The sequence below is a fragment of the Melospiza melodia genome, unplaced genomic scaffold (assembly GCF_035770615.1).
Source record: "Melospiza melodia melodia isolate bMelMel2 unplaced genomic scaffold, bMelMel2.pri scaffold_51, whole genome shotgun sequence".
Classification (NCBI taxonomy): domain Eukaryota; kingdom Metazoa; phylum Chordata; class Aves; order Passeriformes; family Passerellidae; genus Melospiza; species Melospiza melodia.
The window spans coordinates 122,189-138,040 of record NW_026948797.1 but is presented as its reverse complement, the minus strand read 5'-3'; the positions used below and the strand labels follow the sequence as shown (position 1 = coordinate 138,040).

The 15,852-nt window shown below is 58.5% G+C and overlaps 1 long non-coding RNA gene across 1 annotated transcript; it reads right to left on the bottom strand.

Annotated features, from left to right (window-relative positions):
• Positions 1–411: 411 nt before the first annotated feature.
• On the bottom strand, positions 412–1,335 carry LOC134413816 (uncharacterized). The gene is made up of 4 exons (XR_010026593.1): positions 1,237–1,335; positions 1,070–1,153; positions 689–710; positions 412–601 (listed from the first exon to the last, which is right to left on the bottom strand). It is a non-coding gene; the product is annotated as an uncharacterized LOC134413816 (long non-coding RNA).
• Between the last annotated feature and the right edge of the window lie 14,517 nt (positions 1,336–15,852).

Genomic DNA, 15,852 nt, shown 5'->3' with positions numbered 1-15,852 from the left:
TCTTCTGTTTCTCTCTCTATCCTTTTCCCGTTCTACTCCCTTCTCTCCCCCTTTGGTATGAATGCTTATCCTCCTTTATCAAAAGACAGTTCTCAGATATAATATTGCCACTTTTGTGCTTCATTTTCATCTGAGAAACCTTTCAGCAAGGATCCTCCCCGACTCCACCTTTTACAGCGGGATGGGACAGGGGTAGTGGGAGGGGGAATGGGGAAGCCCTGTGTGTACTGCAAGCACTGTGAGGAGAGAATGGGGCAGTCCCTGAGGATACTTGGGCACTTGGATGGGCTGGGGAGCCCCTGCAGGTACGAGCAAAGGGATGGGGGAGCCCTTGGGGGTACTGGGAGAGGAAATGGGGAGCACAGGGTGCCCTGTGTAGCCTTCCCCTGACCCATGACCACCTCCCTTGGAAGGATGGGTAACCACAGGAGCCATGGAGGGAGCACCCCCAGTGTCACCCAGTGCCTCCCGCTTCCCAGAGCATCACAACTTTTGGTGTAGATTGTCATAGATGTCACTGGGTTCCCACGGTTGCCTTTGCAGCTCCATGTACATCGCCTGAGGATCCTCCACTGGGGGTGCCAGGGGGTCTCAGGGGGCCCTGTGGGAATAAGGAGGTGTGTGGGAGGGGATGGGAGGTGCTGGGAGTTTGGGTAAAAGGTGTGTCATGGCTGCAGGCTGCACTCACCTTTCCTGGTGCTTCCTGGCATCTGCAAAGGAAAACTGGAGGGGTGACCTTGGAGACCCAGGCACCCCCATCCACCCTTGGCAATGCTGAACCACCACCAGACACACAATTCTCCCCAGGCCCCCCAAGTATCCCTGACCCACCCCACTTGCACCAACACCCTGAGGCACCAGAACCCTGAGCCTGGCAGGGTGGGGGACCCCTGATAGAACCCCCAACATCCCTGGAGGACCCTCCAACAGCTCCCCAGGGCTCTGAGCCATGGCCACTGGGGGCTGAGCCCTGCCCAAGTCAGGGGCTGTGGGTGCCGCCCCAGGGCCTCCCTTCTCTGGGGGCCTTCCCACCCCTCTCCACGACCCCTGTCCTCTCATTGTCACCCACCCACACGGTGCCACCAGTGCCAGGCCACCATGACACCCACAAGCAGGAGCAGGAACAAAAGGGCCCCACTGACGCCTGCGGCCACTGCAACAAACAGAGAGGGACACATCAGGGTCACCCATCACCCCAAGGGTCCTGCACTCCCTGGTGACCCTGTGTGACCCCACCTGTGTCGCTGTGTGTCCCTGTCTCCGGCAGTGTCACCTCCAGGACACTGGGGGTGATGGTGGCATTGTCCACAGGCACTGCGGGAACACAGACAGGGCTGAGGGCAAAGGGAGGGCAGCATGTGTGGGGGGGATAGGGACAGGGTGATGGGTGTTGTGGGGGATGTTGGGGATGGGGTCACATCACGGAGGAGTGAAAGAACACAGGGCAGAGGTGGAGGGACCCAAGAAAGGTGTCTGGGGGACATGGAGGTGCCCAACCAGGGGATCAGGGGGGGTCTCTGGGGGCTCCCGTGCCCATCCCTGTACTCACTGGGCACCGTGATGCAGAGCCGGGCGCTGCTGTTCCTCATGGTCCCGCCCTCGGGGCGCACCTCACAGCTACAATTCCTCGAGGACAAGCCCCCCATAGCGGGCACCAGCAGCTGCGGGGACCCCTGTGGGCCCCCCACCACCTGCCTGTCCCGGTGGAACACGTGCAGGAGGGGGGCTCGGGGGCTGGGGGTGCTGAGGCAGCTGAGAGTCAGGGGGGACCCCACGGTGGGCTGTGGGGGACCCTCCAGCACCGGCACCGAGAAGAGCTCTGGGAAGGAGAGGGGAGGGGGATTTGTGAGCCCGAGGCTTTGGGGAGGGCCTGTGGGGGTTTTGGGGGAGGGGGGCTGTGGGGTGCTCACCATGCACTGGCACTGGCACTGGCACTGACTCCTGCCACGCCCAGGATCCCACCCAGCCCCTGCACCTGTAGTGGCCACTGTGGTGCAGCTGCAGAGGGGACAGGAACAGCTCGGTCTACCACGGAGCCCCCCCAGTTCTGTCTCCTCTTGGTAGAAGGACACCAAGGTGACCGTGCTGTCCCGCCAGCCCTGGTAGCGCAGTGTCACTATGTCCCCCTCCAGTAGTACCTGTGCCAGCACCTGCAGCACCAGCCAGTCTGGGGGAGAGCACTGGCACACCGCCGTCTGGTCACACCCTGTGCACAGGGCTCCCCGATTCCAACACAAGTTCCACCCACACTGGGTACTTTGGAATGTCCCCAGAGCAGGGGACAGGCTCTGGTCACACAGCAGGTGACCCATGGAGCAAAGCCCACCCAGAGCCCTCGAGGTCCCCGAGCTGCCCTCGAGCCCTCGAGCTGCCAGGCTGGGGACACCCAAATCCTCCTCACCGTCTAGGAGTCTCACGGAGGGGCTGAGCCCACTGCCGGGTCTGTCAAACGTGTAGATGCCACTCTTGGTGACATGGACAGTGTTCTGTCCCTGCCAACAGTGCTGCCTGTCCTTGTACCTCGTGGTGGCACCGGCAGTCCCCGAGCCCTGGCAGGTCAGTGTCACCCGGTCCCACGGCACCGCTGGCCTCCGGGGGGCTCCACCAGGAGCTGGGTGGTCTGGGCACCTGTGGGTGACAGGAGACACCAGCCTGCCAGGGCCAGTGTGGGGCTGGGGACAGCAGGGTGGGGCCATGGCATCCCCTGAGGACTCACCAGCGAGGCCTAGGGTCTGGGCTGGAAGGGAGAAGGGACAGGGTGGCAGTGTGGGAAAGTAGACACAGGGGTACAGGGTGTGAGGATTGTCCCCAAACTGTCCCCGTGGGAAGAGCAGTTCTTGTGAGTAAGTGCATGAGTGTGGCCCCCAAAAGATTTGGAGAGGCAGGGGGAGATGTCTGTGTCACAGGCACCCATGCATCACATGCCTGTGGCACAGATGCCTTGGGAACAGGGACACCGAGGCCACCCTGGGCTGAGGCAGAACATGGGGACAGTTTGGACACCCTTGGCATGAGGACACCACAGAGACAGCCCATGCTGGCCCAGGTCACCCCCACCAGTTCATGATCCCATCCCCATGGCCACATCATCACTGTTCTTGTCCCCTCCAGTCCCTGCATCCCAGTTCCCTTGTCCCTATGCCCAGAGCTACCTGAGCCCAAAGGTGCCAGTGCCCACATTCCTGTCCCCACATCCCCATCCCCAAATTCCTGCCCCCTGTTCCTGTCCCCAAAGCCACCCTCCATACCCGTTCCCACTCAGGTCCACTGTGGGTAACATGGACTGGCAGTGCTGGCATTGGGGACCTCAGGGGACCTGGCAGGCTTCCTGTGCCCCCTCCCTCTCCATCCCTGGCGCTTCAGGCCCATGCCCGAGGCACTCACCTCAGAGGAGCAGCACCACCTTCCCGGCCATCCCGGTGTCCCCAGCCATGTGGACTGGCTGTCACAACTGCCAGTGGTGGCTGTCTCCTGGGTGGTGGCTCTTTGGGCAAAGGGGAAGGAAGCAAGGTCACGTTATGTGTAGGTGGCCCTTGGTGGGGCATGGTGGCCACAAGCTGAGCACAGGCTGTGGGCAGGGTGGGGACAGGATGAGGACAATGCTGGGTGTGACACAGTGGGACATGGGGTTCCCAGGAGTGTGGGCCTCAGAGGGTCTGGGGTCCCAGGAATGAGTGTCCAGAGGAATGGAACGTCCCTGGGGAATTGGCGTCCCTGGGAATGGGGGTGCTGAGGAGGAGGAGTCACTGGGGATGGTGTTGCCATGGGAATGGGGGTCCCATGCCTCGGGGGCTCAGGGATGGGAGTCCCAGAGGAACGTGGGCTCCAGGGATGTGGGGTCATGGGATGGGGATGCTTGGGGATTGGGAGTTCCCGTGGGAATGGGAGCTCCTGGGAAAATCAAGGTCCTGAGGAAGGGAGGATTTCAGGGGATGGAATGAGTAGGAGAGGGTTCCTTGGGAAGGTGGGGTCCTGGGACATGGATATCTTGGGGAATGTCAGTACTGGGATATGGGTCCCTGGGAGGGTGGGGAGATAAGAAATGGGGTACTCATGATTTGATTTCCAGCGGAAAGGAAGTGCCAGGGACAGGCAGTGGCTGGGCGGACCCATAGGTCCCAGTTCCTTCCCTGAGTGCCTCAGATTTTGGGGTGACCCAGAGCCTAACACAGCCCCCACCAGGTGCTGGTGGCCCGGGGGTCACCACAGACAGATTCTGAGAGGGTCTGGGTGTGTGGAGCTGCTGCCGAGGTGAGAATTCTATGGGGGAAAAAGAACTGCCTGTGGTTTGCTCAGCCCTGCAAGAAGAACAAAACCCAAAGGGAGCCCAAGCAGTGCGTCTGTGAGGGCCTTTGGTAGTTTTCAGAGCAGGGCTGGCTGGAAACCAGCCCTGCAGGGGCAGCTGTGAGGGAACCAGTCCAGAAATGCAGCAATTGTTCATTTGCTCCTCTTGGTAAGGGACTGAGAGAACCACAAAACTACTGCAAATCCCACAGCAATCTGCTCAACAACCTGACCTGGACCCTCCTCCTCTTCCCTGCCTTGCCGTGGATGGACAGTGGCCGGATGCCCGGCACCCACCACAGCCGCTCTCTCACTGCCCTCTGCACCTGGATGGGGAGAGAAAATTGAGCAAAAGGTTCCTGGGTTGAGACAAGGACCGGGAGAGATCAGTCATCAAATCCTGTCACGGGTAAAACTGCCTTGGAATTAGAAATATGAATTGAATTTATTGCTGTCAAAATCAGAGCAGGAAAAGGATAAGTCAAATAAACCCTTCAATATACCTTCCCCCTGTTATGAATAACTTTGTAGTAATTGGCTTTAACTATTATATTGGTTTTTCCAAATTATTTTGATGTAATACTGTTTGTAATCACTTTTTAAATGCTTTTGATACACTACAATTTTTAGCCTTTTTACCCTAATCCCTGTGTAGAATATATATTTAAGTGTGATAAATACATAATAGTTTAGGCTCTCCCAAAAGATCAAGATAGAGACAATGTGCTGTGTATTACAACATTAAGTGTTGCAGAAGTAGCTAATGCCTTTATTTGTGTAACTAAGTGACAAAGGTGAAAATAACTCAGATAATTTGTGAAATAGCTAATGTTGATTTAATATTCTGGTGGTGTATCTCATCTGTAGGAGAAGAACACATTGAAAAGTAGCAAATAAATAAACATCAAAAGACAGAATGCAAAGAGGAATTTACCACTGACCCTTCAGTTATCAAGAACTGTCAAACCACAGAACAGGGGGGCCTTGTGAGGACATAAAATATGTAAATTTAATCTGCAGTATGGCATGTACTTGATGAAAATGAATGAAGGGTCAAACCAAGCAAAAGAATTCCCAGAATACATAAACTGGAAAGATTGTTTGAATATGTATAGCCCTCCTGAGTATATGTTTAATCATTACAATAAAAGGGTATGTAAGGAGAATTGCTGTAGTTAACCATGTGCCTCTGGCAGTTGCCAAGCACCCAGCATGCTGTTTACCGTCCCTTTTATTCCTTATTAAACTTTTACAAAATTTAAAGAGTGAACCTTGTTTCTCACGCAGTTTGACCAAAAACTGCATTTTGGGTACAATAAGAGGGAAAAACGTTGTGTGCTTCCCCAGCACTGAGGGGGGGGGGGGGGGGGAATGAGGAGCCCTGTGGGGTGCTGTGAAGAGGAAAAAGAGACTCCTGAGGTGAATCGATAAACCCAGCACCCCCAGTGCACCCCAGTGTCACAGCACATCATCGTAGTCACGGGGTTCCTGCTGTCCCTCGTAGGGTCCCAACAGCTCCGCGTTGGTCACTTGTGGATCCTGAGGTGGGGCAGCGCTGAGGGACACCCATGGGGGCACGGAAAATGACACCGGAGACCTTGAGGGGTGACACTCGTGGGTGATGTGTCCCTGTTCTCCCCCTGTACTCACTCCCTGCCCACTCAGTGCCCCTAATGTGGGTGTTGAGCACAGCCCCCTCCTCCGGGGGGATCCTGTGGGGATAAGGGGGGTCTGGGAGTGTCGGGGGAGGTGGCAAAGGGGAGTCCTGATCCAAGCCCCTCACTCACCTGTTCTGGAGCTTCCTGGCAGCTGCAAGGGAAAGGGGAGGGTGTGACCGTGAGGACACCGGGACCCCTGAACCTTCCTGGGACCTTGGCAGCTCCGACCACCCACGGGACCCCCAAATCCCCACTGGACCCCAATTCCCACTGGACCCCTGACTCCCCCCGGACACTCTGAGCACCACTGAACCCCCCAGAACTTCTGCACCAATGTAGGGTCCCCAACTCCCCCTGGTGCCCCCAATCCTCTGTGTCCCCAGAACCCCAAGCCTGGAAGGGAGGGGCACCCCCAAACTCCCCCAGGCCCCCAGAAAGATCCCCCAACATCCCTGCACTGCCCTCCAGGACCTCACAAAACCCTCCAGGAGCTCCCTGTGCCACCCCAATATTCCTCAAAGCCCACCCAGTGAAGGCCTTGGACCCCAATGAAGATTCTCCAAATTCCTCCCAAATTCCCCAGGACCCCCAGCTGTGGTCACTGCGGGCTCTGTCCCGCAGCTCAGGGGCCTCGGGTGCTGCTGATCTCTGCCCCCACTCTGGGGGCTTCCCCTCATTCCAGGACCCCCATCCCCCCCCATTGTCACCCACCCTGGTGGTGCCACCAGTGACAGCCCCCAATGACAGCCAGGAGCAGGAGCAGGAACAGGAGGGTCCTGCCAACATTCACAGCCACTGCTGGGGACAGAGGGGACACACAGGGACGAACTGCAGGCATCCTGAACCTCCCCACAATGTTGTGTGACCCCACCTGTGACCCAGGGTGAGCCAGGTGTCACCTCCAGGGCCCGCTCAGGGCTGAGGGCCCAGAACACGCGGTGCTCATCCTGTCCCAGCTGGTTGGTGGCCAAGCACTGGTAGGTGCCTGAATGTCTCACATTGATGTCCTTGAGCTCCAGGAGGGGACCCCGGGCCACCTCCTGCCCATTGTACAGCCAGGTGAAGGTGACAGGGGCTGAGCCCACCTGCACTGAGCAGCGCAGGGTCACGTTGTCACCTGCATGCACCTGGTGTGTCTGGGGACCAGGGGTGACGGTGGCATTGGCCACGGGCACTGCAGGGACACAGACAGGGCTGGCACTGGGCGAGGAGGGTTAGGGTTCTGTGGGTGGGGTGACAAATCTGGGTGGGACAAGGTGGGACATGGGCTTTGCAGGAGTGGTGGGCTTAGGGGTTTGGGAATGCGGGCATGGGTGTCCAGAGCAATGCGGGGGGGTCCATTTGGAATTGGGGTTTCTGGGAATAGGGCTCTTGCTGAGGGGATGTCACTGGGGATGCGGGTGCTATGGGAATGGTGCTCCCCAGGGCTAGGGGGACTCAGGGATGGGAGTCCCAGGGCAACGTGGACTCCAGGGATTTGGGGTCATGGGATGGGGATGCTGGGGGAATGGGGGATCCAGTGGAATGGGGGGTCCTGGGATAATCAAGGTGCTGGGGGAAGGATCTTTTCAGGGGATGGAATGAATGGCAGAGGGTTTCTTGGGAATGGGGTGCTGGGCCATGGAGATCCAGGGGAATATCAGTATTGGGGTAGGGGTTGGAGAGAGTAGGGAGACATCAGGAATGGGGGGCCCATGTTTCAATTCCCAGGGGAATGAGGTTGCCAGGGTTGAGCAGTGGCTGGGTGGGCCCTTGGGTCAAAGCTCCTCCCCTGGGTGGCTCAGAATTTTGGGTGACCCAGAGCCCAGCACAGCCCCCACAATGTGCCAGCAGCTTGGGGATCACCCCAGGTGGATTCCAATGTGCTCTGGATAAGTGTCCCCCCAGTCCCCAATGACATTTCTCTCTCTTTTTTTCCATTTCCATAATTTCAATCCTCAATTTCACAAGTTTGTTCCTTGACGATCTTGGGGGGCATCTGAGCAGGGAAGGAGCGGGGGAAGCCCAGGGTGGGGGAAGCAGGGGTGAGGGGTTGGCAGGGAGAGCTGTGGAGGCTGTGGGGGATGTGGGTGTTCAGCTTTCCCCCCTCAAGACTTTCACTTCCTCTCTCTTGCACAGAAGGAAGAGGCCATTTGGCACGTTTGTCACGCAGTGCAGGGAAGCAGGTTCTCTACTGGGGGGCACATCCAGAGGGCTCCTCTCCTGGGGGGATCCTGTCCCAGGGGGGACACGTGATGGCCAAGAGGGTCCTGTCCTGTGGCATGGAAGCTCCAGAGAGGTCCAGATTTCTCCGTTCTTGCTCATCCCGTGCAGGATCTGAGCCAGCAAGAGCAGCTGGGGAATGGAGCCCCTGGGCAGGAAGGAGCTCCCAAACTCCTGCTCCTTGAAGCCAGTGGCCATCCAAGGGTGGGGCCCAGCCATGGCCCAGCCCCACTGCACAGGGATGGCCATTGCCCAGCCCTGCTCTGGCCAGCCCCAGGTGGCAGCCAGCACCTGAGGGTCTCCCTGCCCCCTTGGCTTTGATTCTGGCAGCTTTAGAGCTGCTGTCGAGGTGAAAATTTTGTGGGTGGAAAAAGGCCTGCCTGTGGTTTTCTCAGCCCTGCAAGAAGCACAAACCACAAAGGGAGCCCAAGCAGTGGCTCTGCGAGGGCCTTTAATGGTATTCAGAGCAGGGAATGCCCCTGCAGGGGCAGCTGTGAGGGAACCAGTCCAGAAATGCAACAATTTTTCGTTTGTTCCTCTTGATAAGGGACTGAGAGAACCACAAAACTACTGCAAATCCCACACCAATCTGCTCAACAGCCTGACCTGGACCCTCCTCCTCCTCCCTGCTTTGCCGTGGATGGACAGTGGCCGGATGCCCGGCACCCACCACAGCCGCTCTCTCACTGCCCTCCGCACCTGGATGGGAGAGAAAATTGAGCAAAGGGTTCCTGGGTTGAGACAAGGACCGGGAGAGATCACTCATCAAATCCTGTCACGGGTAAAACTGCCTTGGAATTATAAATATGAATTGAATTTATTGCCGACAAAATAAGAAGTCAATTAAACTCTTCAGTACACCTTCTCCCTGTTATGAATAACTTTGTAGTCATTGGCTTTCACTATTATATTGGTTTTTCCAAATTATTTTGATATAATACAGTTTGTAATCACTTTTTAACTGCTTTTGATACACTACAATTTTTCAGCCTTTTTACTCTAATCCCTGTGTAGAATATATATTTTAGCTTAAGAAATATATTATAATTTATGCTCTCTCAAGATATCAATATAGAGACAATATGCTGTGTATTACAACATTAAGTGTTGCAGAAGTAGCTAATGCCTTTATTTGTGTAACTAAGTGACAAAGGTGAAAATAACTCAGATAATTTGTGAAATAGCTAATGTTGATTTAATATTCTGGTGGTGTATCTCATCTGTAGGAGAAGAACACATTGAAAAGTAGCAAGTGAAAAAATATCAAAAGACAGAATGCAAAGAGGAATTTACCACTGACCCTTCAGTTATCAAGAACTGTCAAACCACAGAACAGGGAGGCCTTGTGAGGACATAAAATATATAAATTTAATCTGCAGTATGGCATGTACTTGATGAGAATGAATGAAGGGTCAAGCCAAGCAAAAAAATTCCCAGAACATGTAAACTGGAAAGATTGTTTGAATATGTATAGCCCACTTGAGTATGTATTTCATCATTACAATGAAAAGGTATGTAAGGAGAATTGCTGTAGTTAACCATGTGCCTCTGGCAGTTTCCAGGCACCCAGCATGCTGTTTACTGTCCCTTTTATTCCTTAATAAACATTTTTAAATTTTGATGAGCGAGCCTTTTTTCTCACGCAGTTTGACCGGAAAACAGAATTTTGGGTACAATAAGAGGGAAAAACATTGTGTGCTTCCCCAGAACTGGGAGGGGGAATGAGGAGCCCCATGATGTGCTGTGAAGAAGGAGAAGAGACTCCTGAGAAGAATCAATGCCCCCAGTGCCCCCCAGTGTCACAGCAGGTCACCGTCATCGTAATCACAGAGGTCCCGCTGTCCCTCCTAGGATCCCGACAGCTCCGCGTTAGTCACTTGTGAATCCCGAGGTGGGGCATGGGTGTGGGACACCCATGACGGCCCTGAGAGAGACAGCGGTGGTGCAGACCTGGGTGGAGGTGACACCAGTGGGTGATGTGTTCCTGCCTCCCTTATACTCAGTCCTTGAGCACTCAGTGCCCCTGATGTGGGCACTGAGCGCAGCCCCCTCCTCTGGGGGGGTCCTGTGGGAATAAGGGGGGTGCTGATGGTGTCTGGGGAGGTGGGAAAGGGGAGTCCCAGCCAGAGACCCCCACTCACTCTCCTGGAGCTTCCTGGCAGCTGCAAGGGAAAGGGGAGGGGGTGACCATGGGGACACCGGGACCGTTGAACCTTCCTGGGACCTCGGCAGCTCCCATCACACACGGGACCCCCAAATCCCCACTGCAGCCCCAATTCCCAATGGACCCCTGACTCTCCCTGGACACTCTGACCACCCCTGAACCCCCCAGAACTTCTGCACCAATGCAGGGCCCCCAACCCCCCGGTGCCCTGAACCCTCTGGGTCCCCAGAACCCCAGGCCTGGCAGGGATGGGAGCAGGAACAGGCGGGTCCTGCCAACATTCACAGCCACTGCTGGGGACAGAGGGGAACAAATTTGGGTCACCCTAAACTATGAGGGTCCTGAACACCCCAGAAACCCTGTGTGACCCCACCTGTGACCCAGGGTGAGCCAGGTGACACCTCCAGGGCCAGCTCAGGGCTGAGTGCCCGGAACACGCGGTGCCCATCCAGCTGGTTGGTGGCCACGCACTGGCAGGTGCCCAAATGTCCCACATCGATAGCCCTGAGCTCCAGGAGGGGACCTTGGGCCACCTCCTGCCCGTTGTGCAGCCAGGTGAAGGTGACAGGGGCTGAGCCCACCTGCACCGAGCAGTGCAGGGTCACGCTGTCACCCGCAGGCACCTGGTGTGACAGGGGACCAGGGGTGATGGTGGCAATGGCCACGGACACTGCAGGGACACAGACAGGGCTGAAGCCACAGGGAGGGCCTGGCAGCCGGTGTGGGGGGATAGGGGTGGGGGGGATGGGTGTGATGGGGAATGTTTGGGATGGGGTCATATCAGGTAAGGGTGAGGAGACACAGGGCAGAGGTGGGGGGAAACAGGAAAGGTGTCTGGGGGATATGGGGATCCCCAGGCAGGGGACCCAAGGCATCTGTGGGGGCTCCCCGTGCCCATCCCCGCACTCATTGCGCACCGTGATCCAGAGCCGGGCGCTGCTCTTCCGCACGGCCCCGCCCTCAGATTGCACCTGGCAGCTGTAATTCCCCTAGTGGGAGACCCCCACGGCAGGCACCAGCAGCTGCAGGGACCCCTGCAGGCCCCCCACCACCGTTCCGTCCCGGTGGAACATGTGGAGGAGGGGGCTCGGGGCCACAGGGGTCTGGGGGTGCTGAGGCAGCTGAGAGTCAGGGGGGACCCCTTGGTGGGCTCTGGGGGACCCTCCAGCACCGGCACAGAGAAGAGCTCTGGGAAGGAGAGGGGAGGTGAGGACTGTGACTCTTAGTGCATTGGGAAGTGGCTTTGGGGGTGTCAGGAGATTGGAGTTCTAGCCATGTGGGTGCTCACCATGCACTGTCACTGTCACTGGTTCCGACTGTGCACATGGTGACATTTCAGAATCCACCAAGCCCCTGCAGCTGTAGTGGCTGCTGTGGTTCAGCTGCAGAGGGGACAGCAACACCTCAGTCCCATTGAGGGACCTCTCCACCTCTTTGTTCCCACAGTAGAATCACACTCCAGTGACCGACATATCCTGCCAGCACCGGCAGCGCAGTGTCACCGTGTCCCCCTCCAGTAGCGCCCCCAACGGCACCTGCAGCACCAGCAAGTCTGGGGGACAGAGGGGTCCTGTCACAACTGATGGCACCAGGACCCCCCATTGGGTCACACCCAGAGCACCAGGGATCCCCAGATCCAACATGGGGATCCCCCCACACTGGGATGCTCTGGGATGTCCCCAGAGCAGGGGACAGGCTCTGGTCACACAGGAGGTGACCCCTTGAGCAGAGCACACTCAGAGCCCTCGGGGTCCCTGTGTGTGCCAGGCTGGGGACACCCAAACCCCCCTCCCCATCTTAGACTCTCACAGCAGGGCTCCTCGTCCTCAGGACCCCAGTTCCCCATGGACCCATTACCTGGATCCCCATTCCCTGGACCCCCCATTCCCCTGGACACCCATCCCTGGCTCCCCAAACCCCTTGAGCGCCCCCCTGCTCCTGGGAAGCCCATGTCCCACCGACTTAGCGACCTCCTTGTCCCCAGCATGTCCCCACACTGCCCACAGCCTGTCCCCAGCTTGGGGCCACCCTGCCCCCACCAGGTGCCACCAGCACATGGGGATGGACTTGACCTCGCTTCCTTCCCCTTCATCCGAAGAGCCGCCAGCCAGGGGAGCGGTGGCCACAGCAGTGAGTGACAGCCAGTGCACATGGCTGGGGACACCGGGATGGCTGGGAAGGTGGCACTGCTCCTGTGGGGTGAGTGCCCCGGGCACGGGCCAGGCTGATAGTACCCCGGTGATGGGCGCTGGTGAGGCAGAGTGGTGGGGAGGGGGCAGAGGGGGGCTGTAGGGTTCCCTGAGGTTCCCAATGCCAGAAGAGCCAGAGTTTGAAGTGACCGGGGTCATGGGGTGGCCGTGGGGACAGGAGAGGGTGAACAGGACTGGACGGATAGGAATGTGGGGAGAGGCATCCTGGGGCTGGGGCAGCTGTGGGGACAGGGACACAGGGATGCAGGGACAGGGAGAAAAGAAGACAAGCACAATGTGGATGGGCCATGGAGACAGAGGCCATGGGGCTGGCAGGGGAGACCTGTGCTAGCACAGTGTCCCCATCCAGACATCTGTGCCACACCAATGTCACCATGGGGATAGTTCAGGGGCAGCCTCTATGACCCATTACCCAGGTACACAACTGTCCCCATTGTGCCACCCCAACCCAGCCCTGTCCCTTCTCCCTTCCAGCCCAGACCCGCGGCCTCACTGGTGAGTCCTCGGGGGATGCCATGTCCCCACCCTGCTGTCCCCAGCCCCACGCTAGCCCTGGCAGGCTGGTGTCCCCTGTCACCCGCAGGTGTCCAGACCACCCAACTCCTCATGGAGCCCCCCTGGAGGCCAGCTGTGGGACCGGGTGACACTGACCTGCCAGGGCTCGGGGAACACTGGTGTCACCACCTGGTACAAGAATTGGCGGTGCTAGAGGCAGGGGGGACACAACCACCTCACTGTCACTGAGAGAGGCAACTACACATGTGAGAGACTCAGCACTGGGCTCAGCCCCACCGTGACAGTCTTAGATGGTGAGGAGGGTTTGGGTGTCCCCATCCTGGCACCAGCAGTGACCCCAGGGCTCTGGGTGGGCTCCGCTCCATGGGTCACCTGTGTGACCAGAGCCTGTCCCCTACTCTGGGGGCATCCCAGAGCATCCCAGTGCTGGCAGACCCTGTTTGTGGATTTGGGGATCCCTGTGCTGTGTGTGAGCCAATACGGGGTTCGTGGTGGCATTGGGACCCTCGGTGTAACAGGACCCCCGTGTCCCACAGCCCCATTGGTGCTGCAGGTGCCAGTGCAGGCGCTGCTGGAGGGGGACACGGTGACACTGCGCTGCCGGTGCTGGCGGGACAACCTGGTCAGATCAGTGTCCTTCTATCATGAGGAGAAGAAACTGCAGGAGCTCTGCAATGGGACCGAGCTGTCCCTGTCCCCTTTGCATCTGCAACACAGCGGCCACTACAGCTGTGGGAGCATGGTGAAATCCAGGGTATCATGGGGATGGGAGAAGTCAGAATCAGTGACAGTGACAGAGCATGGTGAGCACCCCACAACTGCCACTCCAACCCCCCCCGCAGCCCCTCCCTAGTGACTCGGGCTCACAAATCTCCCTCCCCTCTCCTTTCCAGAGCTCTTCTCAGTGCCGGTGCTGGATGGTCCCTCTGAGCCCACCGAGGGGTCCCCCCTGACTCTCAGCTGCCTCAGCACCCCCAGCCCCTGGGGCCCCGAGCCCCCCTCCTGCACGTGTTCTACCGGGACGGGACGGTGGTGGGGGGCCGGCAGGGGTCCCTGCAGCTGCTGGTGCTCGCCGTGGGGGTCTCCCACTCAGGAATTACAGCTGCCAGGTGCGCTCCGAGGGGGGGCCGTGCAGAACAGCAGTGCCCTGCTCCGTGTCACGGTGCCCAGTGAATGCAGAGATGAGCACAGGGAGCCCCCACGGCCTCCTTGGGCCCCCTGCCTGGGTACCTCCATTACTGCCCCATTCCCCCCATCCCTCACTGGGTCCATTCACCCATCTCTGAGTCAACCCCACCCCTCTCTGCTGTTTCCCTGCAGTCTCCAAGTCCCACAATACCCTCTCTGGGTCTCCATATCTGCACTGGGGTCCTCCCATCTCCTGCTCCATGTGTCCCCTCATTAAACCCCCCATCCTTCCTTGGGGTACCTATCCAAGCCTCCCCCGCCCCAGCTCTGCACCTCCTCTCCTTTCCCTCACTGGTCTCTCCCTGCCCCTCCCTGACCTCCCCCCAAGTCCCTCAATGTCCCCTGGTGTCACCCCCTCCCGCAGGGGTTCTGCCCTCGGGGGTGTCTCTGTCAGCACAGCCTTGTGCTGAGCTGCACGGTTGCCACAGGGACAGGTCACCTGTCCATTTCCTGGTTCCCGGGAGGGCTCAGGGGCACCGCTTGGCACTGGCCCTTCCTGGAGCTGCACCACACTGGGGATAAGGGCAGTGGCCAGTACCAGTGCGGGGACAGCATGGCTGAGAGTGTCCCCCTGAATGCCACTGTCCTTTGTGAGCGGGACCGTCAGGCTGGGGGTGACCCCACCATGGCACCCCCATCCACCTCACCAGGTGCCAGCCCTGTTTGTGTCCCCACAGTGCCCGTGGCCAATGCCACCATAACTCTCAGTCCCCTGTCACACCGGGTGTGTGCAGGTGACCCCGTGACCCTGCGCTGCTCAGTGCAGGGGGGCTCAGCCCCTGTCACCTTCACCTGGCAGCACAATGGGCAGGAGGTGGCCCAAGGTCCCCTCCTGGAGCTCAGGGCTGTCGATGTGGGACATTCAGGCACCTACCAGTGCATGGCCACCAACCAGCTGGGACAGGACGGGCACCAGGCAGTCAGCCCTGAGCTGGCCCTGGAGGTGACACCACAGGAACAGGACACAGGTGGGGTCACTTGGGGTCACATGGGGGGTGCAGGACCCCCGGGGTTCTGGGTGACCCTGATGTGTCCCTCTCTGTCCCCAGCAGTGGCCGCAGGGGTCTGTGGGTCCCTCCTGTTCCTACTTCTGCTCCTGGCTGTCATCAGGGGCTGGCACTGGTGGCACCACCTGGGTGGGTGACAATGAGGGGGAATGGGGGTCCCAGGGACTGGGGTGAAACCCCCACAGAGTTTGAGGTCCAGAGGGTAGCACCAACAGCTCCTGACTTGGGTGAAGCTGAATCCCTAGTGATCTCACCTGGGGGTCCTGGGGGATTTGGGGAGGTCCTGCAGGGTCGTGCAGGGACATTGGGGGTTCTGTCAGGGGTTTGGAGGAGTTTGGGGTCTCAGTGGATTCGGTGGGTGATTCAAGGCTCATTAGGGGCTTCAGGGATGCACCAGGCTCCTGGGGGCAGTCAGAAGTCTCAGGGGTGTTCAGAGGCCCTGAGGGCTCCACAGTCAACCCTCCCCTCTTTCCTTTGCAGCCCTCAGGAAACAGCAGGAAAGTTGAGTGGGGGGTCCAGGCCTGAACCCCCATTTTATGTTCATTATGACCCCCTACACCCCCACAGACACCCCCTTATCCTTGCAGGGCCCCCCCAGTGCCCTCGGTCCCTCCAAAGGCAGG